This window comes from Gadus chalcogrammus, chromosome 18 (assembly GCF_026213295.1).
Source record: "Gadus chalcogrammus isolate NIFS_2021 chromosome 18, NIFS_Gcha_1.0, whole genome shotgun sequence".
NCBI classification, from domain to species: Eukaryota; Metazoa; Chordata; class Actinopteri; order Gadiformes; family Gadidae; genus Gadus; species Gadus chalcogrammus.
Window position 1 is genome coordinate 9,115,067 of NC_079429.1, and position 17,282 is coordinate 9,132,348.

Consider the following 17,282-nt stretch of genomic DNA (forward strand, 5'->3'; position numbering starts at 1 on the left):
GATGACTTGTCAGACAAAGGCAATAGGTTCCAACACTTTGTGATTCGCCAGCGCAAGAACCCCGGGGTCCGAAACGAGGAGGTTCTGCAGGTCTGACACACCGAGAAAAGGGGGAGGGAATAAATAAATAAGAAATGGATTCGGAGTTGCGGGCATCAGAGTTTTGGAGACATTACTACAGTGCTAATTGTGTGATGCTTAGCGGAGGTGTGCAGTAATAGCACCAGCGACGCACAGATATCCCCGTTGGTCAGCGGATTTATAGCACCCTTGCCTTGAAGATATAGACGGTAAATATGTCCACAGGCTTGCATAGATGCATCTCTTTTTTCTGTCTTCACACCCTTGGATTTGTTATGCCGGAGTATGGTTTTCAATAGCAAAGCAATGGAAGTGCTGCAACCGAATTATTAGTAACTTTCTTTTAATGTGTCCAGGGCTGAGGCAATGCGTTGTATACTCGGGCCTAACGATTGGTCTCAGATGCAGTGGACCTTTATTTATAGCCCGATTATTACATCCCTCTTCGGTTGAGCCTGCAGGCAGGGAACTGTGTCGGAGGTTGAAGGTAAAAGCGAGCCGCTCTGTAGAGACAGCAGGTGCATCACCGTACAGCATTGCTTGCTCTATTCTGTAGATGGCGCTGCATCGTTTCACAAATGCAGATTATTAAACGGACAGTGCAGTATAGGCCTTTGTATAGTCTCTATGCATGCGGGGCACTTCAAAGAAATTAAAACTCGAGGAGGCTAAATGGCAAATCAATTAAGGTGCTTTGATTTAGACACTAAGCTAGGTGGGCCGCCGCCTAACTTCTGACTTCTGCATGGTAACATGTCTTACACTTAAATTGGGTATAAGCCAGCTGGTAAAACGACTTCATGCTAGCAGGAGTTGTTGACTCTCATTAACGAGAAAAAGGGTTGAAATCGCTTAAAATGTTTATTTTTACACACACACACACACACACACACACACACACACACACACACACACACACACACTATATATATATATATATATATATATATATATATATATATATATATATATAGGCCTATATATGCATAAAATGTGCTTCTTTGAATTAAATATTACATATTATGTACAATTATTAAGAAACCAACATTTCTTTACCTATTTTTTTTATTCTATAAATAATAATCAAAAAGTGATAATAATAATATAATATTATTATTGTGAAAATAATAAACAAATCAATTTGCATGTTTTCTTCACATTCTTCACAACTACTTCACATTATTGTTATTATTATTATCATTATAATTATTGTTATTATAATAATAATAATAAATATTTTATTTTATAATTTTTTGCTAATCTGCTATTTTGCGGCTCCAGCGGCCCGTGCCCGGAACGAGCGCCACTGATATCTGGGCATTTGGAGGGGCCATCTCCTCGGGGCAGAGGGTCACATCTTTGCTCTGCCTTCTGGTCAGGTTAGGGGATGATTTCTCTTTTTGTTACTGTTTTTGGAGCGAGCTTCTGGTACAATATGTAGCACTATAGGCTGTAATTTCACACTTGACTGCACATTTCCCTTAAAGCTACATTCTTTTTTTTCTTCTTCTGTAAGACACCCCCCCTCCACCCTTTACCCCCACCCCACCACCCTCACCCCCCACCAGTTCTTTGCCTATGCCCTTGCGCGAGCTCTGCACATTTCAGTGTCCCATTGCAACCAAAATTAAGAAGTAATGCCTTTTTGAACCTGGAAGGACAAAATACGAGGATATTTGTGTCAACATTTCCAAATGAATAGACGCATTTAACCCCCCCCCCCCTTTGTCTTTGTATTTGTGAAGCACGTGTGCATCGTGTTTGACTCTGTGCTCCATACTTGGTGATATAACCCCTCTTTTATTTATTTTTAAAGAGGCCACTCCATTCAGACGGTACACAGGGTCGGAGTCTCTTTAAAAGCCATTGAGACATATAAACAATAGAATGACTGAATACATTGTCAATAGCACCCTCTGCTAAAATCGAACTTGAAATAATTGTTTTTTAAAGCCATGCACGTGGTTTGATAAATTACATTTCTGTTAGTCTATATTTTTGTCCGATATAAAATTGGACTTGATTTGTTTAATTGCATAGGCTACATCACTGAAGTATTAGGCAAATAGACAACGATGATGTCAAGAGTTTTGAAAATGTTTTGGAGCCCGCGTGCACCCATTAAGATAGGTGTGATACTTTGACAGAGAGCAATTTATCTTTGCCGCGCCTGCTAATGGTCTGTGTAGTCTATAAGGAGAGAGAGAGAGAGAGAGAGAGAGAGAGAGAGAGAGAGAGAGAGAGAGAGAGAGAGAGAGAGAGAGAGAGAGAGAGAGAGAGAGAGAGAGAGAGAGAGAGAGAGAGAGAGAGAGAGAGAGAGAGAGAGAGAGAGAGAGAGACGTGTGAAGAGGAGGACTGGGGAGCACATGCGTGCAGGATATTAGAAGAAAACATTGACAAATGCACGATCATTTCGAGGAGGAACAGTTTGAGTTACAACGATGTTTTTTCCTATTATTAATGTTAATAATTGATTTGTTGGTGGTCAGGTGATCTTGATTTTCTGTATCCTTAGTCCACGCTCTCATCCCGTCGGTTGTCCCAACGTCACAAATCGATGATTCATGCACTGCAGAGCTCATGGAACTGTCTGTTTAATTTTAAGTCATCAGACTGATCTTCCCTGATTTCGGATTTTGGTTTGTTAATTTCCTGGCTTATAGTCATGGATAGGTTGTTTGGAAAATTGATTTTTTTATTGGGTCTGTCAAACACTGGACTTCAATATTTAGCTTAAGTAAAATAAACCTTTCAATAGCCCGAACGGCTTTTCAATGCAGAGGCATATTGGCAACCATCTCCCCATCCAACCACGGCTTTGCAGGGAATATATTCAATGGGAACTTCAAACGTCGTGTGTGTCATATAACGAAAAAACAAAACCACAACAAACTAAAAAATAATAAATAAATATAATAATACTAATAATGAGAGAAATACAATAAAGAAAGAAAGTTCCACACCAGAACTATAACTGCTGGAGGGGTGTCACGACATAGAATCCTGGACATAATATTGAACGGACGTGTGTCTGCAATTATCAGAATAACCTGCAACCATGCAGGCTATCTAGTGGACACTACTGATATGTTGCCCATACAAGCACTTTAGGCAACACATCCTGCTGGTGGAACAGATGGAGCATCAATTTAATTCCGTCCTCGACACAACGAGAGATTGATTTTGTACTTGCTTTTAATTTTTCCATAATTAATTTGATCATTACCACTGCATTCCATTGATCTTCCAATTTGAATGTAAAATTAAAACGTGAATCAGTCTGTGATCTATATGTCGTAGGCTGTGAACATCTCTGTTCATTAGTTCTAATTAATTTAGTTAATTATATATTTCTATTGTGATTCGACGTTATTGTTCTTATCGTCAATGTTATAGGCCTGGGTTATTATTATTATCGTTATTCATGTCACGTTTATTTAATCTTGGAACATCACTGTTGTGATTATATCGACATATTATTATTGTGTATTTATAAATTTTCCATGAAAGTGATATGCCTACTATCATATAAGCTTTCCCACAGATAAAAGGCAGGCCATCCACACAGCATGGGCTGAGACACATCGCCCTTAAAATAGTAGCCCTCATTGCATGTCATCCCATTGCGAGAGTGTAATAATATCTGCTGTGTCTGATGTCCCCATCATCACTTTTTACTCCATTCTTGCAGAGGACACACGCGCGCGAACCGTCAAACAGGCACGCGCGCACACGCACACAACGACTTTCTCAACCATCACCCTCACCATGTTCCGTGATTCGCTTAAACATGGGCTCTGTGTCCAAATGCACAAGATATCAGGTTATATTACTTTGATTGGAAAACACTTAGTTAAATTACTTTTCATACCCTGAGAACACAAGCAGTCAGACAGTGGAGGTTCTGAGCTTTCCACGCCTCAGGTAGAGCAAATCATTAAGTAAAATTAACATCTAATTAGCATTTTAAACGTATAAAAAAATTACCTTACGTCAAGAGAGATTCTGGTGATAATATAATTATAAATCCATTTTATATTATTATTATTTTTATTTGTTTATTTATTATTATTATTACAATTAATAATATTAATATTAATACTAATAATATATTGGTGTGGTAGTTGTTTATTCCAAAACACGTATTGAAATACAAATAAGATGATCAATTTGTCACAACATTCTTGTGCTATGCATCATATAGAAAAAAGTTTTTCTTTGCTTAAAAAGAAAAGAAAAAAGCCTTACAAAAAAAACGAAAGATATGGGCTGTGAACAACATTGGTCTCTATGACCTCTCCTCTGAACACTTTTCTAATATGTTCTGCACAGTGTGTGTGTGTGTGTGTGTGTGTGTGTGTGTGTGTGTGTGTGTGTGTGTGTGTGTGTGTGTGTGTGTGTGTGTGTGTGTGTGTGGCTGTAAATCCCATCTGACTGAAACCACTCTGGGATCAAATCCTCTCATCATATAATATGTAGATTTGGGGAGTAGTTGTTAAATATGCCCTGCAGTGGTTGGATTAAAAATAGGAAATCATTTCAAAAATATTCACTTTGTTGCATTGCACTGGGAACAAGGGCTACCCCCCCACACACAACACCACCACCACCACCCCTCCCTCCACATCCCCCGCATCCTCTATCAAACTTTCCACATGAATAGTTAAGTGTGTGCCCCTCTAAGTTACCATGTAACAAATAATGAAAGGTGAATTCATCGCTGAACTATGAGAGCTTTTAATAATGTATTACGTGTGTTTATTTATTTGAGCGTGTGTGTATGTGTATATTTGTATACTATTTACACATCTGCACGTTTACATTGTAGCATCCCTCCTTTCTCTGTGAGCATCACTGGGATTTGCCCATGCGGCAATTTTTTTACCTATTTCGCTGCACAATTTAAATCTGTCTTGAATTGTTCGTTAATCATCACCTCAATCCGCACCATATTTACCATCGTCACCCATCTCCCAAAGAATCTCTTTTGTTCTCACCAGAATCCGCCCCAAACGTCTTTGCTCACGCACACACATGGTAGACACCTAAATCCACCCAAGTCCTCCCTCATCCACCACCAGAACCACAACACAACACCGGCCCAAACTAACAGCATCCCCCAAAAACCCAACCCTTCCATCAACCCATCCCCACCACCACCATCCACCATCCCTCTCTCCCCCTCTCTCTCTCTCTCTCTCTCTGCGGTGGCCTCCAGTCCCCCGCCCGGGCCCCTCCACCATGGGCCCTGGCCCCTGTGCTGCTGCTGCTGCTGCTGCTGCCACAGGCCCCGTGCCTTTATGCTGGATCGGAGGGGCGGTGTCTTGCTGGGACCCAGGCCCCGGGGCCGCTCCGGGGTGGCCCGCCAGCTGCCTGGGCCCCGACCAGACAGCCAACATCTTCCCGAGTCGTGTCAGCAATGTGGGGCCTGAGTGCGGAGCGTCTGTCCGACGGAGCCCGCTGACATGTGGTACAGCCTATGGCGTGTGAATGCATAATGTGGCAGCCACCTCATGGCAGCAGGTGGGGTCGGCCATGTTTGTGTTGTTATTGTTGTTCATTTTTTACATTTTTCCTCCATTTCATCTCGTGGTGGTTGTCTTTGATGGTAATGGTGTAATGCTGTCATCCCTGTGTCTGTTACATGTGTGTTGTTTGGTCATTAGTGTGTGTGTGTGTGTGTGTGTTTGTGTGTGAGTGTGTGAGTGTGTGTATTAGAGGGAGAATGGGAGTTAAAGCAATAGAGAGAAAGATAGAGAGAGTGAGAGAGAGGCTATGGGACTTTGTGCGTAGGACTGTTGACACACACACACACACACACACACACACACACACACACACACACACACACACACACACACACACACACACACACACACACACACACACACACACACACACACACACACACACACACACACACACACAAACGAAAACACACACAAACACACACACACACACCACACAGAGCGCCCCCCCCCTCCCCCCCCCAACCAGAAACGTACGGATGAGCAGTTTCCACATAAGCTTCTGATCACTTCTGTAAATGCTTCCTGTCACCTTCGGTAGCGTAATGATCATGAAAATTGTGACCTTGATCTATGGAAAGCTATAATGTGACTGAATGTCCTCCTCCCACATACTTCCTCCCTGGCTCTGAGCACGCAGGGGCCGGGGGAAGCAGAGAGTCGGGGGTGGGGTCTGGAGTGGGTGAGGGGGGATTGTTTAGTGGTCATAAAAAGCCGGTAGTTTTAGCCCATAATGGCTCAGCCGTCCTCCCCCCTCCTCCTCCACACTGCTCGGGAATGGTTTGGCTAAATCTCGCGGCGGCGGTCCGCGCGGTGGCGTGGATGTAGATTCGACTCGGGAGACGCTGACAGTTGTCTTGGGGCCCCGGGTTTTATTTTATCGTCTTGTGTGGCGGCGGTAATAGGATGCCATAAAGCCGCTTCAGATAGGCTGGTGACGCTGGGGTTGTTGCATTGTTGTCATGTGTGCTTGTTGTGTCGTTTAAGTGTTCCCTCTTAGAGATCTCTGTGGTTATGGTGTTGTTTGTTGTGGTGGTTGTCGGAAATCAAGGATCAATCGATGCGAGCATCGGATTACGTCCGTGCTTCTGGCCCTGGTACTTCAACCGGGAGATATAGTATGATTGCCCTGGAGAAATATAGCACTAATAAGCCTGGGCTGTGATTAACATAACCAATGAGTCATGAATGAAAAGTATCGTTTTATATTTTGATCAAACAAGAAAACCAACTCATCAAAGTGTTGTAGTAATTATGTTTTTTGCCCAATGTAACAATGAAAGTTATCATTGGAAATAAATATGCTTGTATTAACATAAATGCAAATAAAACACAAATATGCACAAACTAAAATTGGTCACAGTCGTGGTTATTGGTGGTGGTGGGGGTGGTGGTGGTGCTAGGGGGCTGGTGGGGGAGCCATCTTGAGAAAGCTGTTCTGCTCCAAGTTGAAGAAACAACGGCCCGTGATGTCGCTCTCCCGTTTTCCAACCAAAAGACCCCCTCTTCTAGTCTGCAAGAATCGGGTTTGCGCAACGTTGTTTATAAGTACACCCTTGCCAGCTTTTCATATTTAAACGAGCAAAGGTTTAATTACCAAATGATGACAGTGTCATATGGCGCCGTGATGGCACAGAGCGACTAATGAATGCAGACCGAACGAGGATTGCAAGCGTGACACTGAGTGACAGTGGGGATCAAAATAATAATAAAAAAAGAAAGCAGAGGAGGAGGAAGAAGAGGAAGGAATAGAGAGGGTGGTGGGGGTTGGGATGTGGGTGGTGGGGGTAAGAGTGTGTGGGGTGTGTGGTGGAGACAGTAAAACAGCTGTAATTTGCAATGTGCTAATGTTCGATGGCTGCTCATGGATTAAGAATTTTTGAAACTATTGTCTGCCAGATGGAAGGAAACAGGGGGGGGATGGGGGGTATGCTGCAAGGATGAGAGAGGAGAGAAGAGAGGGGAGAGGGGTTGTCTAACCAGCATATTTATATCTGAATATGCAACTGCTGGACTCAGTGATCCACGGGTAGAAAAACAGAGACAGCCTTTGGTTTCAACCAAAAGAACACCAAAAAAACAACTATCCAAAACGTTTTACCCTATTCTCCCCGACTCCACCCCCCACCACTCTTTAACCTGCCCTCTAGACTGACGATGTTCACATTATGCCACACCTATTCGGATTGGACAGGACGGGCTTGTAGGCTATCATCTCGACATAATCATCCAGACACGCTGCAGCCCCTGGACCTACGGGTCTGCTCACACACATCATTGATAATTCTACCCTGGTGCTGATGTGCTCTGATATATCGCGCTGGAAGAATACCAGTTAACGCCTGCACCGGAAGATGTACATGCTTAACCAGCCGTGAAACCTTTGCTGAATCGCGCCATATTTATACTGATCTCAGATCAGTGCTCTTGTCATTAAAATTTTTGGAGCCCCGGTTGCCGGTGTATTTTTTTTTATGGATCGGGTTAATGATGCGCTGGGTAATTGCCTCAATGTATAGCTGAGCTATTTGCTAATTCCATTCAAGGACTGCAATAAATAACTAAAGAACCTTCAACTTCAACACAAATCTTCTCGGATGAATTAAAGTTTGGCTTGCGGGCACGTTGTTCATAGGCCTAGGCCTACTGCTTTCCGGCAATATATTTCATTTAATATTAAGACGACTTTATTTTTTATTTTCCACTACTAAATGTAGGCTATATTTTGTACAACACACCATGACCCCATTCCCTTGTCATAAGAATTTATTCCAACTGTGAACCTTATCCCTTCTTAGGTTCTTCATGCTGAGGGATCAAGACCTTGTACACCACAATAAGGTGTCTTACGGGGACGGCTGACCCCTGTTTCATCGTAATGAAGTGTTGTTTTAGTCATGGTGTGATGTAATGAGTTCAGCACGGGCCCCTCTGTCCGCTGACTGTGATCATGAGGGGCTTGCTCCGCCCTGGGGATCTCTGACTCACTGGGAGCTGTCACAGCCCGCACAATACACACTTTAGTCACAGCATGTCGTTTTAAAGAATGCACAACAGATGCACCCTGGGAGATCTTCATGGAACCGGAATCTTCTTTTCGAAGTCCCCCCCCCCCCCCCCCCCTACAAAGATATCTATGTTCGGGTTTTTTTCACCGCAGATTTTTCGTTGAAAATGAAAGTGTTGGTGCGGCCGTATGATGAGCTATACTGGTGTCACCTTTCATATAGTTCCTAAAGAAACAGAAAAACAGCTGAGTCTTTGTTTCACCACTCTCACTGAAGGTGATCGGAGGCAGCTTGACATGTCACATACTGCAGTGTGTTGTGCTATGGGGCCAGAGTAACCTCCTCTCCCTCTCTCCCTATATCCTTCTCTCTTTCTCCATCATTCTCTCTCCCTCTCTCTCTCTCTCGCTCTCTCCTCCATGGCTCCCCTGGCCCTCTCTCCCCAGGCTGGTGGAAACATCTGTCATGGCGGCTGCGGCTGCTGTTTCTCCCTCTGTGGTCAGAGCGGCAGGTGAAGGTGTGCTGCCTGCCTGCGTGGTGACATGGTACACATGGGTACCTCCAACAACAGCGCTCATTAACAGGCAAATGGAGCAGGAGCCGCACAAATTGAGCTGAGCTTTTTTTTTTTAGGGAGCCAGAAAATCGGGGCCCCTCACTGCCAGACTGAGCTCGGATAGCCAAAGTGACACCACAAAGTGCCAACACCGCAACCTCCTCCACCACGCTAAATCTGAACCCCAACCCGAGCCCCCGCCCCGCCTAAAAAATTAACATCCCTAATCGTGTGCCAGCCTAAACATTATTCTTCATGATTCTGACCAGCCATGCTTGCCCTCAGCTTGCTGGATGGCGCTCCCCTCTCCGGGCCAAACGCAGCCAGCCTCGGCCGGATGGCTCAGCCGGTTGTGTCCAGTATTTAATATGGAAAATCGGAAGTAGGCCTACATAGGCTATCTTTTTTTAAACAAAGACAAGACGAACGCACGAAGACAGCATGTCCTAGGTTTTTTGCCTGTGCGTTATATCATCTCAATATTATCAACATCTTCCTATTTATATTATGTATTATTATTATTATTATTATTATTATTATTATTATTATTATTTACTTACTATTATTTTAAACGGGTATTGTTATTCGCATTATTATTAATAATTAATTAATTCACCATAACTATCATTAAGCTACTATATTAATAACGATGTTGATGATTTCTTATCACTCCTTCTAACCCTAACCATACTATTATTTGTGGCATTAGTGCTGGCAGAAGAAGCCTAGTATTTTTATTTCTTTAATCTATTGTTTATATAGGGTCTGTGTCTTCCTCCCTCTCAGCTGAGCTGTGATAGGGCGAGATCAGCAAGGAGGAGGGAACCCGAACGGAAGCATGGCATATTTAATTAATTACTCCATATTAGAATGTTTGTTTACAGAAATGAACTGCTACAAGATGTCTGATGTTAATTAATCTAAAGTCTACTCCCACCCACCCCCGCCACCACCACCACCTCCACCCCTTCCTCCACAACGTGTTGACGATCGGTGCTGCCGAGGTAAAGTGCTTTCATGGCAGGTAAACCTATGTGTTATTGGATTTCCATCAATGGCTCTGAGGTGTGTTCGTAACAAAGGCATGGCGCGCGGATCAGGGTAGCGAGTGTTAACATGATTGCTTATTAATAACGCCAATTAGAACTCGGTGGCGGGGTGGCTGAGAGGGTGGATGGGCTTGATTGGGACACGGCTCGCGGAGGATTCTCTAAACGGCGGTCGGTAGTTTGAAGCCGGTGGTGACCGCCGGATCTTAAACCAATAAAACGCTCGGTCCTGTAGGCTTCATGTTCAGAGAGCTGATCAAACCCAACGTGACGCAGCGCTGCGTTAGTATCAACCAGCAAAGCGGTCTCGTATTCGAGTAGTATTTTTTCTTAGGGTTCGGTCTACTGGGAAGTTAAGAACTGGTTAGAGACACATGGCTAAGAAGTGCTTAGCCATGTGTCCTCTTGGACTTTCTGTTTTTGTTGTGGCGGCCACTCTATCAGTGGTGTCTAGTGGTGGAACAGACTCTCTCACACACACACACACACACACACACACACACACACACACACACACACACACACACACACACACACACACACACACACACACACACACACACACACACACACACACACACACACACACATTTCACACGCACACACTTCACACACACAGTATGACCAGCAGAGTCTCGAAGGGTCTCTCCTTGGACAATGATGTATTTAAACCCCCCTCCAGAGGTCAGATGGACTCTGTCCAGAACATCACCTGCAATCAATAGTGTTGGTAAAGCAGGCAGAGCCGAGCGACCGTGGAGCGATCCACTCTCCAAAGGCTCTCTGGGAGGGAGGGGCATGGCCCATTGCACAGAAGATAAAAAGCGAGCAGAGGACCTGATTGGGGCAAGTTTAGCCCAGGCCAGCAAGGGAAAAACAGCGTTCAGGATGCTGTTTTTCTTCTTCTTGTGTCAGGATCTAAGGAGGGACTTGACAAAAACGACATTTATAATTTACATACAGCCTTGTATTGCGTTGGCAGTGTTATTTGGGTTTTAACAGTTTTATCAGGTTCTCCCATATATCCTGAGAAAAAAATACAAATTAAAATGAGCTCTATAGGCTACTATATACATTGGTGGTGCAGAAATTACTACTTTTTCCCTTTGCAAAGTGGTTAAGAACTGAAGTTGTACACAACTCTAGCCCCTAGTCACAGCTCAGCTCTGTTTTCATACCAAAGTTTAGGCCTCAGTCGCAGCCCTGAATAAAGTACCTACATCTTCCCCTATAGTAGGAGTTCACTTCTTTGAAAAGTGGCGCCCATATTCAATTACGGTTCTGCGAACTTGAGCCCAGGAACAATGAATAGAGAGGCGTCGGTGTGTCAAGTGCGAGTGGGTTTTGAAGAATTGGCATAGTCATTTAGGCAGCACCTCACATCCTTCACAAACAAATGAAGCCCCCAGTGCTTTAAAGTGAGATTGATATCCTTTGGAGACTTCATACAGAACACTGGAATATTCTGGATGGTGACACAAAAAAGAGCTTCAGCTCTCCATGGAAACCCACATAAACACCCTGCCCCCCCCCCCTCACACACACACACACACACACACACACACACACACACACACACACACACACACACACACACACACACACACACACACACACACACACACACACACACATCCCACACATCCAATCCTGAGCTGAAGTGATGTAGAAAGAAAGATCTTTTTTTTTTTTACTTCATCAATATTCACTCATTCATCGTGAATCCTGGCAGCAAATTCTCTACTGCATCACTGGATGGATGCCCTCCTTTTGTCGCTGTGAAGAATATGTGAAATGGAATTTTAAATGAGTTCGGAACAATTCCCAATTTTTACTGACCCCAGTCATAGCTATATACATCACTTAATGACAGAAGGAAAAATATATGCAATATTTTTGTAGATCCTTGCCACAACCATACAATAGGGGTGAATATATTTGGTTTACACTTCATAACAGCTATACTGAAGATTAATCAATGTAGTTTGAGTATACTTTGTATAAACACAACACAGTGCACAGCAAGTCACTAGTTTTAGGGTAAGTGACACAATGAAATCAAAATAGTGACACAATGACAAATACTGATAATAAATAAACTGAACAAAAACAAGGAACATCTGCCAAAGCTGTTTCCAGCAGGCCGTGAACCCAATATTTAATGAGTATATCCCATTTTGTCCTACCTTGATCATTTTTTTCTGGTCCACGTGGGTCAAAAAGAGTCAGGACAATCAGAATATCTCTCGCTCTTTCAAATTGTCCAGTGCAACTTCAGCCATTGTGTCGTTAGCTTGTGTAAAGTAGCTGTTGTACTGCTATATGCCCAATATACTAACACTTATGTGTACCACACATTATTCATGCTACAATTCATTCTGTAAGATTATTGTTGCTCAAATATTTGCTTTCTAATCTAAATCAAACAGCAATTTATCGAAATATAGTGTGCCCTCTATTTAGGGTCGAACACATACAGGCCCTTTTTTCAAACAATCCATTATGTAGCACCACAAAAACATGACGTTATAACGCTAAACACACACATCTACAGTATAGCGTTATTCCCTTCCTGAGACCAGCGTTTAGCCACTATGTCTTCCACCCCATCCCATCCAAACATACAACAAACCAACCCTTTAATCCAGATTAAACGTCCCTTTAATCGCTCGTCTTGAATTAATTACCGAGCCCTTACCCCCCTAGAAAAAGAGTGTTTTGGTTTTGACACTCCAATGTTAATTACCAGTGGGTGCTGACCTCGCTCTCCGTGTGTGTGTATCCCCAGCTGAGGACACGCGGGGGTTTGTCCACTGTCGCCACTTAATGATGGTAATATTAAACACTCGCACCGCGTTGTCGCGCCTTTGTCTTCATTCATATCAAAATGAAGTTCTTGGGGGCCTATTCCCCCTCACCCACCCACCAGCCCCGCTGCCCTACCCCACTCCACACATTTATCAATCACGGCGGGACTCCAGCTGTTCGCCAGTCTTTGGCCCCGCGTCAACAGCCTGGCTTACAAATTATCTGTGAATAGCGCCGAGCAAGGCCCCTACAGCCCCGCCCCCTTTGTCATCTTCTCCCTGACAAATGTGGCTCCGCTGTCCCCTATCTCTCTCTCTCTCTCTTGCTCTCTCTCTCTCTCTCTCTCTCTCTCTCTCTCTCTCTCTCTCTCTCTCTCTCTCTCTCTCTTTCGCTCTCAGACACATGCGTCCTCTGCTACCTTCTGCTCTGTGCTATCAGATGGCGCTCCCTGCTTTGCATTCTAGCATGTTTGTCCTGCTGAGAGAGAGAGAGAGAGAGAGAGAGAGAGAGAGAGAGAGAGAGAGAGAGAGAGAGAGAGAGAGAGAGAGAGAGAGAGAGAGAGAGAGAGAGAGAGAGAGAGAGAGAGAGAGAGGCCTAGGGTTAGACATGCTTTGCATTATCTACATGGACCCCCCACCCATCCTGTCCCACTAGTCTGAACTAAGCCCCGGAATGACTTGGATTTTATCATGCTCCCAATTACGTTTGGTATAGCAAATGTTGAAAGACACTTTTTTCATTATCAGAAATGTGTGTATCTGTGTAAATAATGCAATACAACCTTTGGGGTAATGCAAATATTATCCAAACATACATCATTGGATGTACTTTTTCTTTCGTTATCTTCCCTGCCTTTCACTGTTGGTAAATGTACTTTAAGGAAAAAAGCGGAATAAATTATATTGTATATCTAATAGAGTATTTATGCATGTGTGTATGTATGTATTTATTCATACATAATATGTTTCAGTTTCGGGAAGACAGGGTTTGTAGAAAAAAATGGGTTACGTTTGCTCAATTCAAAATTATTCCAAAATGTTAATATGTTTCATGGTCGGTCAGTTATTATTAAACATGAAATGTAAAAGTGTAAAATGCACATCTCTCATATTGTATTGACCCAAAAGACAAAAAACAGTAACAAACCACGGTATTCTGGTCTTGGAAGTATTTAAACTGTGAAAAAATAGAACATACCTACTTCGACTGTAATGAAATGATGTATAATATCATGATTTTTGCCCACAATGATGCTATATAAAATACTTTTTATGGACTGCCATTACAGTAAATGAATATCTCATCTACTAGCTTAGTAAATTATCTTACATGTTTGTTTGATAAGATAATACTTGGAATGGAATTAATTCCTGTGCATAAGGGGAACTTGTATAGCGACATGAAGAGATTATGCACTCTTCCTTGTGGACTGGCAAAATATAGATATTTTTTAATACTCCTATAATAATTGATCCTATATGCTCTCTCTTCTGCCTTGTGTCCAGCACTCTATTCTGGCACTTTTGTATTATGATGAAGTTGTTTATAATAATAACAACAACCGCAAAAACAACAACAACTGTATTTTTTTGTTAATCCAGCAAAGATTGCACTCCTCTTCCCTGTGGACTGAAATTCATCCAAAGGTTTCATCATTTCTCCTGTAGGCTCTGTCTTCTGCCCTGGGTACAGAGCTCTCTCTGTGGCTTATGCAGAGGATGGTTGTAATAATACCAACTCAATTATATATTAATACATTAGGGCTGCTCTCAGGATGTTGAATACAGTGCAGTTAGTACAACTCATCATGTATTGGTACGGAGCCCCGCCTAGAAACTGCTGTATCACACTCAAATAAAATAAAATAAAACCATTACGAGGACATGACACACAAAAAAATGGAATTGTCACCAGGAAACAAACAAATTGTTCTGTTTTTCCCAGCCATTTCAGAGGAAATAATTAAGATGGATGGGCGAACGAATTAACTGTCCACCAAGGTCAACGCTGATTGGCTTATTACTCTATTATTTCACACCACTGGAACTATTACCTCTGACACCTTTTCATGATATGTTGTACATCCGCACCAGAAGAGAGAGAGCGGGAGGGAGCGAGAGAGAGAGTAAGACAGTGAGGGAGAGAGAGCGGTAACAAATTGATTGTTTGGCCACCAAATCGCTCATAGTCATTTTCGGTGGATGGATTAATGGGTTTGATAGCTGTTGAGGTTGAGGCAGAAGAAGAAAAAAAATAAAAGACTGGCCGAAAAAGAAGACAAGAGAAATTGGTTTGAGCCCCTGGGAAACTGAATCGATGTGAGTTGCATGTAAGGTTGTGCCATGTTGTTTAGATGGGGGGGGGGGGGGGGGGGGCAGTAGTGGTGGTGGTGGTGGTGATGTTGTCGAAAAATATCTATGGTTGAGTTTGGCAGCTCTACAGGATGTTCTCACGTTGCCATTACGCACAATGGACCATCTTCTTCATTTTCATTATGATCTCTGTTTACGTGCAGGTTCTTACACTAAAGATGTCCTCTTTATCACTGCACAAGAATTTTCTCAAAACAATACTCAATAGTTTCGCTTGATTTCAAGATGTTGGGAGAAAGAAAGTTGTGTTGGTAAAGGCCAGAGTTTTTACATCTTGAGTGGGAAAGATCACAAGACTCTGTGTTCCGTTGTACTGTAATCTGAATGCCTTTCTCTGTGTGGCTGGCCTTTATCCATTCTACTCTTCTGTTTTTGTTCTCCTTTTCTCTTTCTTTGCTTTCTCTCTCTCTCTCTCTCTCTCGCGCTCTCTCTCTCGTGCTCTCGCTCTCGCTCTCGCTCTCTCTCTCTCGCTCTCTCTCTCTCTCTCTCTCTCACTCTCGCTCTCTCTCTCTCTCTCGCTCTCTCTCTCTCACACAACCAGGCCATGTTTCGATGCATGGTGCCTAATACAATCTGTGGAAATTAATCAACTCCGCCCATTGTAATTCCAAGTATTTGTCACAAGTGCCTGATTGGGGTCAATGCCTCAATACTGTACCAAGGGAACGAGAACTCCCATAATGATTTATTACCTGCCCAGATGCACATATTATTATGAAATGAGTTTATTAGTTTTAAATCTAGCGGTAATGTGTTTGCGCTTTAGGGGAGCAGGCATGGGTGACGTGGGCCTTTTTATTAACCACATGAATTCACCTGAATTCTTCTTTTTACCTCGTCTATCTCATTTGGTTCAGTGCTATGCAACGCAATCACACAAATTATTTCATCATTAAGCGTATAGTGACAATAGGTTAGGATTCTGCATCCTGACAAGGGAAGTTTTACATAGAAACATTGCTCCATTTTTGTACCTTTCTTTCCCCCTCTATGCTTTGAGTATGGTCTCAGTTTTGTCTCTGCTGCGTGTAAAAGTGTCCATCCAACGACATATCTTCCACCAGTACCCACAGGTGTACCACAGTGGGTCTTATTACGATGATGGGGTAGTTTGGGTGTCTGTGTTGTGGTCTCAGAGACGGGGTTTTTCCGGGACCGCATTAGAATAGTACAGCAGGTGGGCTATTTTACTTCCTCTTTTCTTAGTCACAGGAGAATAATAACTAAACAAGAGCATCGGGGGCCCCCCACGTAATAGGAGCCACACAAAATGATTTCTCTCGCCATTATCAACTCCATTTCTTTGCCCCATTCCTTCTGATGATCAATTAGATCTTAATGGATAGCCCGCTGTGCACTCTGATGATGACCACGTTCAACGTTTTCCCCGTCGTCGTCTTCATCCGTTTTCTCTTTTTTCTTTTCGTTCTTTTTTATTTTTTTCTTCTCCGTGTCTTGAACTAAATGACACAACAGTTCAGCGACGGCACGTGGAGTGGAATGTTGGTCCCTGCCCCAATCTATCTAAATAAATGGAACCACGTTTCAGTTAATGATTATCCAAATGAGAAAAAGTGACATTGGTGAATCTGTTGTGTCATGTAAGAAGGGCAATGTGTCTCCTTGTGTCCCGGCTAAATGTAAATTAAAAGAGAAAAAAACGTAGACTAAATGTCTCATGGTGTTGAAAGTTGAGTTGTGTGGCGCTGTCTGGAAATATCAATGATTGCACATTTTTGAAAAAAATGATATAGATAATACTTCAATCAAGCTTTAGTGTTTTACAGTTAAAGAACACATGCTGGAGGTGGATCGACTCAGCAGCAACCTTCTTCACAGCGAACCGAACACATAAAGTGAACCAAACGTTCGCATTCGTC